This window comes from Cavia porcellus, unplaced genomic scaffold, assembly GCF_034190915.1.
Source record: "Cavia porcellus strain 051 isolate PalLab524CR breed Dunkin Hartley unplaced genomic scaffold, mCavPor4.1 scaffold_19, whole genome shotgun sequence".
Classification (NCBI taxonomy): domain Eukaryota; kingdom Metazoa; phylum Chordata; class Mammalia; order Rodentia; family Caviidae; genus Cavia; species Cavia porcellus.
The window spans coordinates 23,445,850-23,463,816 of NW_026947502.1; the positions used below are offsets into that span (position 1 = coordinate 23,445,850).

The 17,967-nt window shown below is 36.7% G+C and overlaps 1 protein-coding gene across 1 annotated transcript in view; it reads right to left on the reverse strand.

Annotated features, from left to right (window-relative positions):
• Slit3 (slit guidance ligand 3) overlaps positions 1-17,967 on the reverse strand; it is a 590,749-nt gene that overhangs the window by 510,950 nt on the left and 61,832 nt on the right. The window lies entirely within an intron of this gene.

The following is a 17,967-nucleotide window of genomic DNA, read 5'->3' on the forward strand; positions in this document are numbered from 1 at the left end:
AAGGACTGAGGCCTGCCAGACAGAAATTAACTCAGGAGGTTAGAGGCAGAGCTCAGTGGTGGAGTGTACAGTGTGCACAGAATACTGGAAGCTCTGGACTCATGAGAATGGAGGAAAGGAAAGGGAAAAGAAAAGAAAAAACTTCTCCCCCTGAAGTGAAGAGTTGTCACGGACTTGTTTTAATAAATTTGTATAATATATCAGTCTCTCTGAGACACTGCTTGTTTTGTGCTGTTTTGTCTTTGGGCCCCTAAAGACAATGAAGGTCACTGACATCATAAACATAAAAAAGAAATGAGAAAATTAGCCAGGCATGGTGGCACATCCCTGTAACTCCAACATTCAAGAGGCTGAGGTACAAGGATCACCGTGAATTTGAGGCCAGTCTGAACTATGTAGCGAGACATTTTGTCAAAATAACGAAAGGGGAAAAAATTAAAGAATTCTAAAATATTTTTCTGCTCTGAAAGCTAGGAAACTTCCTAGTTAGAACTTTAATTATGGAAATGCTCATTTTTATTATGTGATTTATTTAAAGCCCCCGTCTTTCCAAAAGAATAAAATCCAGGTTTTGAAGCACCTCTCAAAACAATTTATTCTTCTCCACTGACTAACTGCTTTGGCCGGCAATCATGAATTTATAGTACATTATGCCAAAGCAAAACACTCTAATAACTTAATCAAACATTTAAAATCCAGCTCACAGTCACATAATATACAGAAGCAGTTCTCTCAGCTCTCTCGTTAAAGGTCAATTACCATTTTTATTCCAGACCTCCACATTTTGAAAAAGAAACCACACACACACACACACACACACACACACACACACACACACACACAAATGGTAGCTCAAAGCCTGGCTGATATATATACCCGTGCTTAGAATAATCCCCTTGTTATACTCTGAAACATGAAAATTAATCATTTAGCTATCTTTTTTAATTCTAGCAAAAACAGGAAAGAAAAAAACAATATAACCAGTGAAACTAAAAATGTTATAATTTCTGTCTTGAAGGTATTGTAGGGAAAGGGTGGATCCAAGACTAAGCAGGTTGCATAGCCTTACCTGTCAGGAATAGCAATGCAGAAATAACAACCATAGTGTGCACTGCTGGTCTGTTTGTCCTTTTAGAGTACTTTGGCAGACACATACTACCCGACAACACCTTCTCTCCTCTCAGACAGAGAGCACCATTAAGCTAGCTTTTCAGATAAGAACTGTATGCTTCAGCAACTTTCAAATGGGAGAACAACGAAATGATGGCCATTTGGCATGGGATAGCTGGCCTACAAAATGGAAAAAATATAGTGAATGAAATTGTAGTCATTTGGTCCAGTTAGTCAAATAAATTCCTGTTTCCCTCTTTATTCATTACTCTTGGCCTGTGATAACAGGAAAGGGACTAAATTCCTTGAATGATAACTGTGCCAATCAGTGTGGGCACTTCACATGGGTAATCTCATAGGAGTCTCAAGAAGAAGGTTAATGAAGTCATGATGCGTGCGTGTTTAACTTTCAAGGGAAGCTATGTGTAAATACAAGCACTCAGCAAAACTTAAAAAAATTAAAGGTTCTAAGCTAGTCTCAGTGAACCTGTGCTCATGAATAACCCTGCGATGTGAACTGCGAATCTGAACCTTCCCTCAACCTTTCAGTCCTCATGTGCTGAGCATTTTATTGAATATGATTCCAGTATCCAATGATTTCAGCACAAAACAGCTCCTACATGTCTTGTGCAGGAGATATAACTGTAAATCATTTTGAAAACTTTCCATGTTAACTTTAAAAACAAGGTTTTATTTTACAGGCAATACAGGTCAATAATGATTATTCCCACTGAAAGGTGGTACTTGGAGATATTAAGAAATTTGCCTAAGATCTCATGGCTGGTAAGCAAAGTGGAAAGACAAGGATCAAATTCACATCTCTTAAAGTCAATGCTCTTAATTTCTAAATAGTTATGCTTTGCCCACCAAAGACACAAACTAAATTACCACATGGAGCACCTCGGAGAAACCTCTGGACCACAGTCCATGCTATTCTTTCCTCTATCTTGGAAGACCTCAGATGTAGCATTCTTTATGGAGCTGGTGGTTTTGATGTTTATTTCTATTTGGTCTTAAAGCTTCAGTTCGAGCGATGATGCTAGCCTGAAGCCCTCCCTGATTTCACCAGTGGAGGTGATCACTTCTCTAACCCCTCAAAGGTTTATTTAGCATCTGCCATGCTGAAAGGTATATAATTACATGCCTTCCTTCCTTCCAAATAGACTGTAAGCCCCTTAAGGGTAAGGGTACCATTGTATTCTTAAAATCTCTAGTCCTAACATTATACCTAGTATATAGCAGATGCTCCATAAATAAACTTGAATTGTTTAATAAACAAGACCAAAGAACTTTACTGACGCTCCTTTTGGGAAGTAGATGGATGGCTGTGGGTTAGAGGTGGGAAGTTTCTAAGAAAAAGTTTTGACAATGCTGGCTTTAGAGATTTCCCAGGAACCTGTAATCTGTCATTTCCCTCAAGTATTCCCTAAAGACTGAAGTAAAATTTTTATTCACATTTATTGTGGGCCAGACACTATCCTAAATGATTTTTATGAATGTCATCTACTCCCAACAATTCCACAATGTACACATACAGGATATTTTATGGGGACTGGGGATTTACTTCAGCAGCATAAGCACCTGCCTTGCAAGCAGGCAGTCGTGAGTTCGATCCCCGGTACCGATAAAAAAAATTAAATTAAAAAAATAAAAAGGATATTGTATGGATGAGGCCACTGAGGCTCAGAAATGTTCATTAATTTGCCTGAAGTCACACAATGAGTAAGCATGGGTCAGCACTGCTGAGCCCATGTTCTTTATTACTATGTTACAGTTCTTTGCTGCTTATTTGCTTAAATTCTTGCTATACAAGCCTAAATTTTTGCTAAGTATCAGCCTATATTGGTTTTGTTCTGGACGGAGATGGTTCCTACGTACCACTTTGAGGAATTTAGGTCTTCCAACCGCCTCCACCTTGTCTGCCCCAGGCCTGTCAATGCAGCCAGGGAAAAGGGGCTTGGTGGGACAGGACAAGTGGGCTGCCCTGGGCTGGGTCTCCCACACTGCTTTGGCTTTCTGATAGCCTAATCTTCTCAGCTTTTCTGCGTTTTGAGTATCCAAATATTCACCAACTGCATCCAGCAACTTGTTTTCATTTGGCTATGTATTTGTTTTATTTGATCTTCTCTACTGCACCATTTTAAAGCAAATTATAGACATCAGGCACTCAACATCAACTACCACAGAATTCTTCTCTAAATATTAAAGGATTTCTGTACATATCTACAGTACTATCACACTTAAAATTAGTATTTATGTTCATACTTCCCAAGTGTATGGCTCCCTCTGTCTGATTTACAATTCTTAAAGGACCAATAGATAATGTATTTCACATAGAATTTTTAAAATTTAACTTCTAATTTTTTATTAGTACATAATTGCACTACATAACGATCACATTTGTCTTGGGGAATATGCACATGTACCTAAAACATCTTAATTTTTTTTCAAATTGAGATTTTTAAAATAAGAAATAATAAAATACAACAATTGAAAATCATCTGTCAACAGTGGTGTTTCTGGTGTTGGTAGCTTACACCCACATTAAAACTGGGCTATTTGCCATGAAGTTGGAGGAATTTAAGTGTAGACACCGCAGGCGATAAAAATCTGACAATGAAAAGCCTGTCCATAATTCTGAATTCACAGGAATGGCTAGGCTTTGATGTTAATACAAATGAGACCAAATGAAGAAAAGGCCACATTCACAGGCTGCTTGGGTGCCTGGCCTCAGAATGATCAGGAACATGACACACATTAGCACTGGTGGGACAAGCAGGGACCGAGCCACTAGGAAGAAAAAAACTCTCGCAGTCTTGTCATAGAATGTATCTGTCACACCTATGCATTTAAATTTATAACCTAATTATTCATTTCACATCCACTTAAAGAGTAAACATGAACTTGGTAAGGTTAGAAACACTACGGTTTCTCTGCTGTTTAGAAAAACAGAGCAAACACCAAGGCAACTAATACTTTTGAACACTGCATGCTGTGTATTAAAATTTCATGTGAGCCAAATTCCTCTTTAGGCTGCTTAATTTTCTGTAAAATGAGGAAATTAAATAATACAATATTTCAGGCTCCTTCTAGCTCCTGAAGGCTGTATTTTCTTTTCCTATCACCTGGATTCAGCGTAATCCTGGATTCAAGTCTCAGCAGGGAAAGTTATTTTAACTTTCTGAGCTCCAGATTATTTGTCCTCTGTGAAAAGGACATGACAATTTTTAAAATGTTAAAAATACATCTTTTGTATGAGTTCAATACCAGCAACAAAAAAAAAAGAATCTTAAAATTTTTCATCATAAAATGTTCAAACATACAGATAACGAGAAATATATTTTGAGTGTTCTTTTAGCCATCATTTAGATTCAATAATATTTTTCATTTTGCTATATTTGTTTTTAAATGAGCCATTTTAATGCAAATTATAGACATTAGGACACTTTATCCCTAAAATACTATAGCATTTATCTAAAAAAACTAAGAAAGTTCTCTTACAAATCTAAAGTACTATGCATTACCATGCATAAAATTAATCGTAATTTTCTATACTTATCTGTACCTGGTACATGTTTGAGTTTTTCCACTTGTCCCCAAACTTTATTGTGTACATATCTTTTCTCAAACTAGACTTTAATTAAGAGCTACACCTTAGGGGCTGGGGATTTAGCTCAGCGGCATAAGTGCCTGCCTTATAAGCAGGCAGTTGTGAGTTCGATCCCCGGTACCGATAAAAAAAAAGAAAAAAAAAAAAAAAAGAGCTACACCTTAAATTGGTTCTTTTGTCTCTCAAATTTCTTTTAATACATTACTTTTTCAGGAAGAAAGGGAATGAGGGAAGTCAAAGGCAGCAAAATAGAACTGAAAATGTTCATGATACGCCAAATACATGTAGCAACTTCTGGATATAAACGTCACTATTCTGTATTACTAACACGTAGTAAAAAGAAAAACACAAAAAATAAAAATAAATTATTTTTCCAAGAATAACTATACTCAAAAATGTACTAATCAAAATTGTGTGACCTGAAGAATTTCCACCCAGTGACAGATCCACAAATACCCACCTTTTCAATTTAATGACAACATACCCAAAAGACCTCTAACATCGTCTTCTATATACCTTCCCTGTGAAACACTACTCTGACTTTTAACATCACAGATTAGCTTCTTTTTATTTCTGCAGCTGATATAAATGGAATCAGGTTGTATATAAACTTTTATGTCTAGGTTTTGTCAGTCATGTTTCTGAGATGTATCATGTGGTTACAGGTAGCTCTAGTTTTTGAGTGTTGTTACTGATGGCTTTTCTTCAATCAGATCCATTGGATGTATATACTACACTTTAAAATGAGCATTTGGTTTGCTTCCAGCTTGGTGCTACTACATGTAATACAGATATAAACATTCTTTATAATTTCTTTGGTAAGGTGCACATATAGAAGTGGACTTGCGGGGTCTTCAGGTATGTGTGTGCTCAAATCTAGTTCACACTGCCTGTGTTCCAGAGGAACTGCTCAATCACTCGCACAGCCGTAAAGGATAAATGTCACTATCTTGCATCCTCAGCAGCTGATACTGTAAGTTTCAGCCATTCTGATAGGTGTGTGATATATAACACAGTGATCTCATTTCACATCTCCCTAAGGACTAGTACCACACAAAGAAACGTTCCCTATTCCCATGCGCCATTTGGATAACCTGCAAAGTATCTGTTCAAAATTTCTAATCATTTTTCACCTGCATCATTTGTCTTTTTCTCATTGGTTTGCAGGAGTTCTTGTAAATTTTCAACATATGTCCTTGGTCAGTTATATACTTGCCACTATTTTAACCTACTCTGTGATACATTTTTATTGAGTATATTATGTATTTTGATGAACAAAATATATTTACTTTGTTGTAATGCAAGTTATCTATTTTATTTCCTTTAAGTTTAGTGTCATCTATGCCCTATTTGGGAAATGTCCACTATCCCAAGGTCATGAAGTTATGCTGTTATTTTCTAGAAATGTTATTATGTTCCCCCTTGAAATTGAAATCTACAGTCTATTTTAACTGATTTTTTGAAGAGCAGAAAGTAATATAATAAGTATTCCATACTAATAACCAATCACGATAGCTTAATTTTATTAGATACACTATCCATTTCAAGCTGCTTCATAGAGCATTGCCATAAATTTAGTGTTTTCCTATGCCTAGATTTTTAAGACTATTTTATCATGTGCTGGTCGTTAGAGTTTCCATCTAAATTTTAGAATCATCTTAACAATTTCAAAAATAACCTGCTGGCATTTTGATTAGAACAGCAATGAGCCTATCAAATTGGAGAAAATTTCCATCTTTGCTATATTATATCTCCCAGTATTTTAGCATCATGCTTAATTTTTTCCAGTAAAGTTTTCTGTGGGAAGGTCTCGCACATCTTTCATTAGACATATTCCTGAGCAATTAGTACTTTTGATGCTATTTATAAATCACTGCTTGTTGGTGATACACAGAAATTGATTTCATTCTTTGGTATATTGAATTTGGGTCCAGTAACTTTTGTAATTCACTTAAAAATTTTGATAGTTTATTTGTAGATTAGATTATGTTGTCCATGTACTCAATAATACTATGTGCCAATACAGTACTGACATTTATGTGCCTTCTAGTCTAATTTTATTCTTTTCCTTCCCACTCTTCTCCCTCTTCCTTCTTTTCCTCCTTCTTTTTCTCTTTCTGCTTCCTCTTCTTCCTATCGACATTATCATCATTATTACAGTTACAACCAGGATTCCCAATAAAATGTTAACTTGAAGTCAGGTGTCCAGTTCTCTTAAAAGAGAAGTCTTCAATATTTCACCATTAATGCTGATGATTGCTGTAGATTTTTAAAGTTCCATTCTCTTCTAAATATGTCAAATGCTTTTAAGTCATGCATCAGTGTTGAATTTTATTTAATACCTTTTTCTGCCTCAATGGAGATGAAACAACTTTTTCAGTTATTCTGTTAATGTGATGAATTACAATGTTACTTTTGAAATAATAAAAGTTTATTCCTTGTTCATGTCACAGACAAATGTGTTATCAGTGGGAACTCAGAATTGTTTTCCATTTTGTGCTTATATAACCTTTAGATTCCAAGAGCATTATCAATTTTGTGAATGCTTTAGCTTGAATCTGGAATGACTTCCAAAGACCCATATATTTGAGGCTCGATCACTAGAGTGACACTTTTGCAAGGTACCTTGTAAGTGGCCTTAGTGAGAGGAGTTTAGGTCACTGGAGTGTATATGGTGTGCCCTGAAAGATTGATGTGGGATGCCAGTCCCCTTTCCACTTCCTTTTATGCTTCTTGGATACAAAGAGACGTTTTCACCTGCCATGCTCCTACCAGGATGTGCTGCCTCACCACAGGCTCAAAAATAACAGAGCCAATTTTCGCCTATGGACTGGAACTCCCAAAGCTGTAAGCCAATCCTTTTCTCTTTATAAGCTAATTATCTCAGGTGTTTTTGTTATACAGACGAAAAGCTGACTAACACAGGCAGCACAGGAAAAGGAAAGCAGGGAAGATCATGAAGAACACATTACTTCCTCTCTCATTCCATTGAATTCCAAAATGTAGTGGCACGTTCCCTCTCACTTCCAAAAAATGTTTAAAGTGCAGACTACATATGTCCTTATGCATACATCTCTCCAAAGTTTTGGTCATATGAAACTTGTTCTCTAAAAGACTCCCTAGAAAGAACTGTATGGGGATTAGAGTGCCTGAGTTCTTAGATGTTCACAATCATCTGCACTCATTACACTTGAATCCCAGCATGGCTGAATATGCAGTCTGTGGTCCACATTTTATTTCCTGAAAGTTACTCAACTGTATTCTGGCAAAAAGCTTAAGCATCAAATAGTAGGCCAAAAATTTGGTTCTCTTTCTTTTGTAATTCTCTAATTGATTAAACATTTAAGGATTGTGTCTCTTAACAGTCCAATAGTTTTATTAAAATGTGTTTTGACTTCGAAAGGCTAGAAAAATAGACTTTCAGTGCCCTTTCAAGACATACTTTCAAATCATCTTTCATGTAGGAACATTTTCTTGAATTAGTTTTCCATAGAATCACTTTGTGTTGTTTCAATTGCTTTAGTTTTCTTCACTGGAGATTACTATTATGCATATGTTAGAACTTCTTTGCCTCACTTACGTATCTGTTAATTTTCCTTAAATTCCTTTTAGTGAATTCTCTAAAAGTTATCCTTTCCATCTTCTATTTTATTAAAGCATTTTCATTACAAAATTTTGTTCTTAAATTCTATCTGCATTATCCCATCCCACATGGAGAACAGCAACACAGATACTTTGTGGAGCCTAAGCCAAAGTTAGCACCTTTAGGTTTAAAAGTAACTAATCCTTCCAGTGATGCAGATGATCAGACTCTCAAGGTGATGCCTTTTTTGGTACTAGTAGCTGCTGTAGTTGGGTTAGTCAGACATAAAATTAACAGGGAGTAACTAGGAAGCTGGGAGAGCAAGGTGATGCCTACATTGATATCTACTGTGGCCAAATTAGGTGACTCTGGGGTCTCACCAAGCTCTTCACGGAAATGAATTTGTTTGTCTTCAGACAGAAACCAATTCTGAGGGGAAATTGAACCTCACCTCCTTTCTCTGCAGGCATCTATTTGTCATAGAGCTATGGTCCTTGACTTTGATGACAGAGGAAGGGGCAGGGTGCTGACCTTAGTATAAGAAATAATATGAAATACTGGTCATGTCAAAATGTGTTTCCTCACTTGTGGTGGTGGATGTTCTAATCCTCTCTTGATTTGATACATTACTGAACACATGGTGCTCCTCACCGGAGGAATTTATTCAAGACTGTGGGACTTAGCCCCCACCCCCACCCACAACTTCGCAAGAAAAAAGGCTGCATGAGAGTGAACTGCAGCTGGTAGCTGTTTGCTTAAATTTTAAAATCTAAGCAATGTAGTGTATTTGTGCAAAAGGATCCAGAAGCAGAAAAGGTCATTTTAAATTGTTAATTCAGTAATTGAGATGGGATGTATACTGTAGAATATCAAAGTGAAGAATTTTATGTCATTTAGCAAAAAAAAAAGTTTTACATGGTACAGTTTCCTTATACTCCACTCTCAATGTTTCCTATTATTAACATCTTATGTAAGTACAATGTTTAATGAATCACTATTGATAATGATTAATGAAATTAATGAAATTGATTAATAAAAATTAACTGAAGTTTTCAGATTTCAGTAGTGTTTACTTGGGTCCTTTTCTTTGTCTCAGGAGCCCATCTGAGATGTCACATTACATTTAATCATCATGTTTCTATGGGCTGCTTTTGGGTGTGACACCCATCCCATCATCTAAAGACCTCCCGTGAGGCCCCACCTTCTACAGATCCCCCCATTTCTCAACAGTACCTCCAGGGGAAGTGAGCCTTTGAAACACTGACCTTTTGGGAAGTTGATGTTTTTCCCATGACTAAGCCTGGATTATGGATTTCTAGGGCAATGACCACATGTGCTTTTATTATATCATATCAAAGAAGCATATCCAGATGATTTATTAGTTCTGATACTAATCTTGATTTTCTGATGACAAAGGTAAGGCGCATCAGACTTTTTGTATATAAAGTTTTAGCACTCACATACTACTCTTATGGGACATCATCTTAGGAAGTACACATTTAAGGAATAGAGAGTAATGTCCGACCTCCTATAGGGTAGAGCATCCACACAACAATTTACTTAGTAATCTCCTGCATGGGAGATTTCCCATCTCATTTATTTATTCAATCATTTATTTATATTGTTACAGACTTATGAATTTTTATACTTGCATTATAATTCAATACAAGTTTAGTTTGTAGCTCCAGCTGTTCTAGCTTTGACCATTAAGACCTCTTGCTGTTGGTCCTATGTCCTTTTGATACTCCCTCAATTGTGCGGTTTTATTTTACTAATTAAGTATTTTTTAAATTTACAAATGTGAGTTATACATATTCACTAGATAATCTGTGATGTGTCAATCCCAGCATACAATGTGTAATCATAGATCAAGGTAAGTGGATGATCCATCACCTCTGACGTTTATTACTTCTTTATAATCGAAACAATTCAAAATCCTCTTTACCTTACACTTAATTGTCCTCCATGGTTTTTTTTTTTTTTTTTTTTATTCTGTCGTTTTGCTTTGTTCTGTTCTGAGTAATTACTTTATGGCAGAAATATTTCATACCCCAGTCCTAGAACCAAACCTTTCTCTGCTTTAATTTCTTTTTATTGTAAGAATGTCTCTAATATCAGAAAATAAGATCTAGAAGTTGGGCATTTTCATTGTGACAGCTGTGTGTTTCTTCTAGGCCCTTTAGATGATAAATAAAAGAAATGTGTATATATACATAAATGCATACTTTACATACACACACATATATATGCATTATATATATGTAATAAGTGAAAGTATCTACATTAGGTTAGACATGAGTTCATCCTGATGTCTGTAACCCGAGTCCATTACCTCATGGATCATTGTCACCTTTCCATTTATCTCTAACCTTCCACTTCAACACAAAAAACCCTGTTCCCATCATCCACCTCCCAGTGTTTAATTCCAGTACATATGTAGAGTGGCTTCTGAATTATTAACCTGTTCCCTCGTGTAAGACACTTTTACCAACTCAAGTAAAGTTCTATTTGGTTCTTATTGTCTCTAATCTTATAAACTTCACTCATTTCTAAAGCTGCTTAGGTCACCATCTTTTCCCCACCACTTTTGATGAGGTAATGCACACATTCGCCATGGCCTACATTTCTCTGATTTCTGCAAGGATTTCTAAAAATTTGCATTCATGAAGGCTCATTCTTTGTGCTGTAGAATTCTATGAATTTTGATAAATGCAGCAGCCAGGTGGTCACCACTGCATAGCTAATTACCTTAATGCCCCCCCCCTCACTGTGCTTTACTGTTCAAGGCTCTACTTCCACTGATCTCTAGCAACCACTGATCTAGATGCATGATAGGATGATGCTTAGATTTGTGAGCAAATTTACACTGTCTCTAAAAATGGCTGTATCATTCATGTGGCAGTGAATGAGAAGTCCTATTACTCCACTTTAGTAGAAATCAACACTGTCAACTTGTCAGCTTTCTGTACTTTGGCCATTTGTGCAGTGACACCTCGTTGTCATTTAATTTGCATTTCTCAAATGAAACTCGTATTATGTTTTCATGTTATTTTCCATTTGTATATCTTCTTTGAAGTACCCATTCAAGTCTTTTGTTCTTTTTACTTTTTAATTTTTAAGTATTTATGTATTTGATAGGAGAGGTATATTAGTCAGCTTTCTGTTCCTGGAGCTAAAATTCTTGACACTCATAACTCATAAATAGATAGATTGGCTCCTGGTTTCAGACATATCAGCTCATGATGAGCTGAACACAGAAATGTCAATGAGAGTGGCTGAGGAAAGCGGCTTGATTCACAGCATCCAGGAAGCAGAGGGCACCAGAGAGGACGAGGCTGGGGGCCAGACAGAATCCCCTGTGGTCAAACCCCGGAGGCCACCCAGAGGCACCCTAAAATTTGCTCCACTTATCCCCTAGGGGTCTCTTAAGACAATCAAGTTGACAGTCAAAATTAATCTTCACAGGAGGAAAACTGTTTTCTTACTATGAAGTTTTTAAAGTTCTTTGTGTATTCTGTATACAAATGTTTTATCAGATATGTGCTTTGTAAGTCCTCTCTCCCAGTCTTTGGCTTTTCTTTTCGTGCCCTTGACAGAACAAAAGTTTAAATATTATTAAAATGTAATTCATCAATTTTTTTCTTTCATGGATCATGCTTTCGGGGTTGTATCAAAAAACTCATCCCCAAACCTGATATCATATATATTACCTGCTATATTTTTCCTCCAGAAATTTTATTTTTTTATATCTTACACTCAGGCCTATGACACATTTTGACTTAACGTTGAATAAGATGTATTGGGTCCAGAATTTTTCTGCATCTGGATGTCTAATTGTTCCAGAGCCATTTGTTGAAAGAACTATTATTCCTTGTCTACTCAATTGTCTCTGCTCCTTCATCAAAAATCAGTTGATTATGTTTCACTGGGTCTATTTTTGATCTATTTCATGCCATTGATTTATGTAAATATTATTTCACCAATACCATGTTTTCTTGATTACTGTGGCTTTGTATAGTAAGACTTGAAACTGGATAGTGTCATTCCTATATGTCTGTTTTTAGAATTGTATTACTGTAGTATTTATTTTGAAATGACTTCTTTTATTTCTAAAGTCTTTCTTGGGTTCTTCACTCCACCTTTCAAGTTCTACTTTTCTCTAATCATCCAATTTCTGAGTTTTTAAAATTTAGATTTACGTTCTTTTGTAATTTATAAGATTTTAATTCTTATAGCAGCTAGTTTTGAATAGCTACTCTATTATTGTTGTCATCTGTTCTGTGGGTATCTGTTTTTGCATGTTTTCATTGTTTCTAAGGAGGTTATTGTGTTTCATAGTCTTTTTATTTTTCTAATTAAAACAACCACGCATAAGCATCAATCATAATGTTGGTTGCTTATTCCTTCAGGGACATAAATTTCTCTGTAATTTCAAGAAAAAGGCAAATTTAGAATACGCTTCTTTTTGCAAATAAATGAAAAATGCAGGCTTGTATTTTTCTAAGATCTGACTCTTCCGGTGACTTCTAACACTTTTTCCAGAAGTTCCATTCTCATCCATCTCCACTGTGGTTCCTGTTCTGATTTACTACTTCAATAAGTTTTGTACCAATTCTGGGCCCTTCTTTGCAAGAAAGTCTTGGTTTTGATAGCTTGAAAAGTTTGTGGGGACCAGAGTGCATGTGCAGTCCATCATTACATCGAGGTTGTTTTGTACTTGTCCTAAATTGGACCTAAAGGAATTCTCATATTGGGCAGCTTTTCTCAGACTCACCAAAGGATTTTCAATGAGTACAGCCTGTTAGTTTAAGGAATCTCCTGTTCTCAGGGTCACCTGCCCTCCCTGCACTTTCTCCCACCCAGGTAAGGTACTTCACCAGTCTTGCCAACATTAGTGGTTTTTCCTCAGCTGTTTATATTGAAGTGTTCTGGAATACTTTATTGGTATTTTATTTTTACTTTCATTTTGTGGGCCTGAGGATAAGTCTTAGGCCTGTTACTCCACTTAACTGTTTTGTTGCTGACTTCTTGATTATTTCTGCTATTACAGAACATGCTCCATATGATTTCAGTCTTTTGATATTTGTTGAGACTTGTTTTTTAGACTGGTAGAGTAGTTTCACGCGCACATACAAGGCATGTTTCTTACTGTATTGCTGTTGTTTGTCATGTTATCTATATGCCAATTCAGCCAGATTTGTAAATATTATTATTAAAATCTTCTGCATGTTACTAATAGTTGTACACGTAAGAAGCATCAATTATTGAGAAAGTATAACTATGTTCATAAACTCATCAATATACCCTTTTAGTGCTGACATTATTTGTTTTATATACTTTCAGGCTATATTTTTAGGCCATACCAACTTAGATTTGCTGTTTCTTCTTAACGTGTTTAGTACTTTATCATTATGAATATCACCTTTTATATTTAATAATTTTTTTTTAAAAAGATCATTTTGTCCAGTGTCAGCAGAGCTATAACAATTATCTTTTGGTCAGTTTTTATGGCATTTTTCATCCTTTTATTTTCAACATTTTTATATTCATAGCTAATATTATTTATCTTTTTTTTCCTTTTTCTTTTTTCTGGTACCGGGGATCGAACTCACGACCGCCTGCTTGCAAAGCAGGTGCTTATGCCGCTGAGCTAAATTCCAAGCCTCTAATATTATTTATCTTTACAAGAAGCACATAATTGTTGCTCTTTTCTACTCCACTATGACAGCCTATGTCTTTTGACGGGGGCCTCAATCCATTTCTATGGATTAACTAATTATGATATATTTGTGTTTGCATGGGTACTATTTGTTTTTTATTTACCCCATTTTTTCTCTATTCTTTTTCCTTCTTTTTATTCCAGATGGTGTATCATTCATGTCCCTTCTCCCCCTATTGAATTGCTACAATTTTTACTACTGTTTTTCTTTCTTTCTTCTTTTTTTTGGGGTAACGGGGATCGAACTCACAACCTCGTGCTTGCCAGGCAGGCACTTACACCACTGAGCTAAATCCCCAGCCCCTTTACTATTGTTTTTAAAAGCTGTCCAATAGATTGTAGCATACTGTCTTTATTTAGTAAGGTAATGAATGTTAGCCTTACCACTTTGTAGATAATGCAGTGCTCTTTGAACACTTTAGTTCCACTGACTCTCTTCACTTTTATGCTGCTGTTTCTACCTAAGCTTCTTCTAATCTAGAACAGTCACTTGCTGCTCTGTTCATGATTTTGACCTTTTTAAGAAAGCAGAGAAGTTATCTTACAGCATGGCCCACTTATTCCATTTGTTTGACTCCTCTTTGCTTCATCTTCTCTCTCACCTCATCCTCTATCGCACTATCTAGGAGCTAGAAATGAGATCTAGCTAAAGTAGATTTAGGGTAAACACATTTAGTGACAATATTTCTTAGAGCTTTTAATTTTATATTTTGTTACATCAGGGATATGAATATTTGAGCCTTATAATATTCTTGCAAAATAAATGAGATAATATACATACAGTATCTAATATGCTGTCTGATACACCAACAGATAAGTAGTTTCTCAGTTTCAGTATTAGTGTTATTTGGACTATTTTTTTGTGCAACTGTCCCATACATTTTTAGGGTATTTAGAAATATCTCCAGCCCCTACTCACTAGATGACATCCTCCACTTGTGAAAATCAAACATTTCTCTCCACATTGCCAACTGTCACTCAGGAAACAAACTTCATCTTATCTCAGAGTCTATGGTATGGAATGAAGACTCAAGTATTATTTTAAATATTCCCTCTAGCACTTAATATCATGCTTTGTTGTAAGAGCCAAATGGACATGACCAAAACTCTCAACACACTCCTAGTATTGAGGAGAGACAATCTGGAAAATAGGAATTAATATACAGTGTTGTAAGATTTATGATAGGAATAATGATGTGTTATCATTAGAGAAAGGTACTTCGATTTGGCAGTTCTTTGAGTGTATTCTGCAAAAGTTCACGTGTAGTAAGCCTATCTGTAAAGCGGCATCTTTTGGAGGTGGGAATAGTGGTGGGTGATAGGGTCACGGGGTATCACCCTCATGAAGGACACAGGTGGCCTACAGAGAGAATTAGCTGTTCCCTTCCCACTCTGACTTCCTGACTCCCTAAGGGATCTCTCCCTCTCACATGTGCCTCCACGACAATGTCATGTACCATGATGTTATGTAGCCAAGGGGATTCTCACCAAAGTTTGAACTGATGATGCTGTTCGACCTTAGACTCTAAACCTCCAAGTCATGAACTAAATAAGCCTCTTTTCTTTAGAGTGCTCAACCTCAAATATTTTTCTTTAACAGCAAAAAATGTCTAATATAAAAGCATCTTAATTCAGCCTGGAACAGGTATCTTTCATGGAATAAGAAATTGTAAACAGAGACCTGACCACAGACTTTGCTCCTCTTTCTCAGTAAGCCTCAAGAGAACAAACCAATAATCAATATTCAAAGTGGAAATGAATTATCAAAAAAATGAATTATCAAATCTTATATATATTTGAAGCTATCTTCCAGAGTATGATGAATAAAAAATAGTCTACTATCAGCTGTAGAAACTCAAAGTGAAGGAGAGTAAGAGCTAAAGACTAGAGAAGGTACAGTCTGCCACGTACATCTTCAGTTCTCGACAAATGTATTTTCTCATTTTATGTCACTCAGTTTGCCTGAGGATAGATTGTATAATAAAAACCAGATTAACACCAGTCAGAATTCATAATACCAGTCACACAGGCACACGTATTCCTTCTTGCTAACACCGAGAGGCCTCATACTATCCAGCTGCGTATACCAGTGCAGCAGCCTACAACTCCAGTCTTTTTTCCTGATCAACTACTTCTTCAGCTCACTTACAATATTAGTTGGAGCCTGGCCAACCACTCACTAGCCAGTTTCTGCTTCCCAGGCACAGAGCTCAGCTGCCTGTCCCAGTCTGCCTTGCAGTGTACTCCAGCCAGATAACTAACCCAACGACGTAAGCATGGAAGGGACATGTCCTTCTTCGGGTCTCAGCCATGGAAACCTCCATTGTTCAACCTTTCATGACATTTTCCTCCAAATGGCTTGATACAAAGACTGTTTCATTGATGCCAAGATTTAAAAACCTGGTGAAGTCAAGAAGTAAAAGGAACCTGTGTGCCTGACTCTCTGATTGGAGGAGAGTCCCTGTCACTCATATTGAGTTTTATACGAAAAAGAAATAACCTTCCATTGTGCTAAATCATTGAGATTTGAGGGCTTATCTAGTACAGCAGCTAGCATTACCCACCTAATATACCACAGCAGATTAACAGCCAGGTTTATTCTGCAATTGTAATCCCTTCAGCTCCCCAGACATGCACGGTATTTCAGCCTTTTTCATCAAGCCAAAGAAAAGAGCCTTTTGCCAGAATAATTCACTGATACTCCCTAGAGTGAAATGGGTGTGTGAGAGGCTATTTGCAGGGCTTTGCTAAAGATCACACTTCATCTAATGCCTGCAACACAAAGTATGAAAGGACACGGGCTTTGATATCAGACAGATGTGGCTTTGACTCTCACTCCCCATGCTTGACAATTCTTTGGCTTGATTCTGCTAGGTCTTTGTTTCTTCATCTATAAAAGTAGGGTAATAACAGCTCTTAGGAATTTTGTGGGACTAAAAGAAATGATAGCATGTAAAAACTAGCACAGTTCCTGGTGTCCAAAGGATTCAGTTAATTCCTTCCCAAGAACCACAAAATTAATGAATTAGGAATTTATTCACCCTTATAAACTGAAGACTATGTAAGGAAATACCCTTTTACAAAGCACTGCATGTCTATCTTTTCATGTAAATGTTGATTCTTTCTTACAGGGGGAACTAGGTTCAACAAATACTTCTTGTGTTTTCTTTGATTTAAAATAGGAAAATTCAAATTTTTCAAAACTTAAAAGTCTAACAAAGGCAATATTCATTAGTTTTATAATTTTTCCCGTCGCAAGAAATCAATGTCATATTTTCAAACCAGTGACAGCAGAACATATGCTGGGATTTGATCCCAAAGGAGAGCAATAAAAGATACCATCCACTCAACAAGAAGGAGAAAAACACCTTGGTAGGCCATAGTAATGCTCATGAGACGAGGACCTTCCCCACTCCCAAGGGGCTGAGATGGAACTACTTCATGGAAAAGAGCATATCACAAAGCTAGTAAGTTGGTGGCGGGCACTCCACTTTACCCACATTATCTCTGTAAACAAAATTTGGCAATGGGTACAGGTGACCAGAGCAGAATTCTTCTAGGCAAGCTAGCAGAACTCTGAACTGTTGCAACCACGTCCCCCAACTGAGAAGGAGGAGGCTGAAATGTCAGGGCAACTAGGATGCAGAGGGAAGCATTGATGAGAGCCGCCCACCAGCATGACTAAGTGCTCTTGGGGACAATCCCTGCTCAGAGGGCAGAAAGCAAATATCCAGATGTTATGAGCTGCCAGATGTGATTAACTGAGGAAAAGTGAAGCTGCCCACTTAACCATCTGAGCAGCCCTCCTCATCAAAGTGACCCTAGAGTTTTCTGCAAAAGCATTCATCAGCAAAATAAATGGAGGCTCAATCCATCTCCTACCCCACCTCTTTTGCTCCCTCTTTCTGATGGAGTCAGAACAGTGGCCTATTTTTAAACTACTGG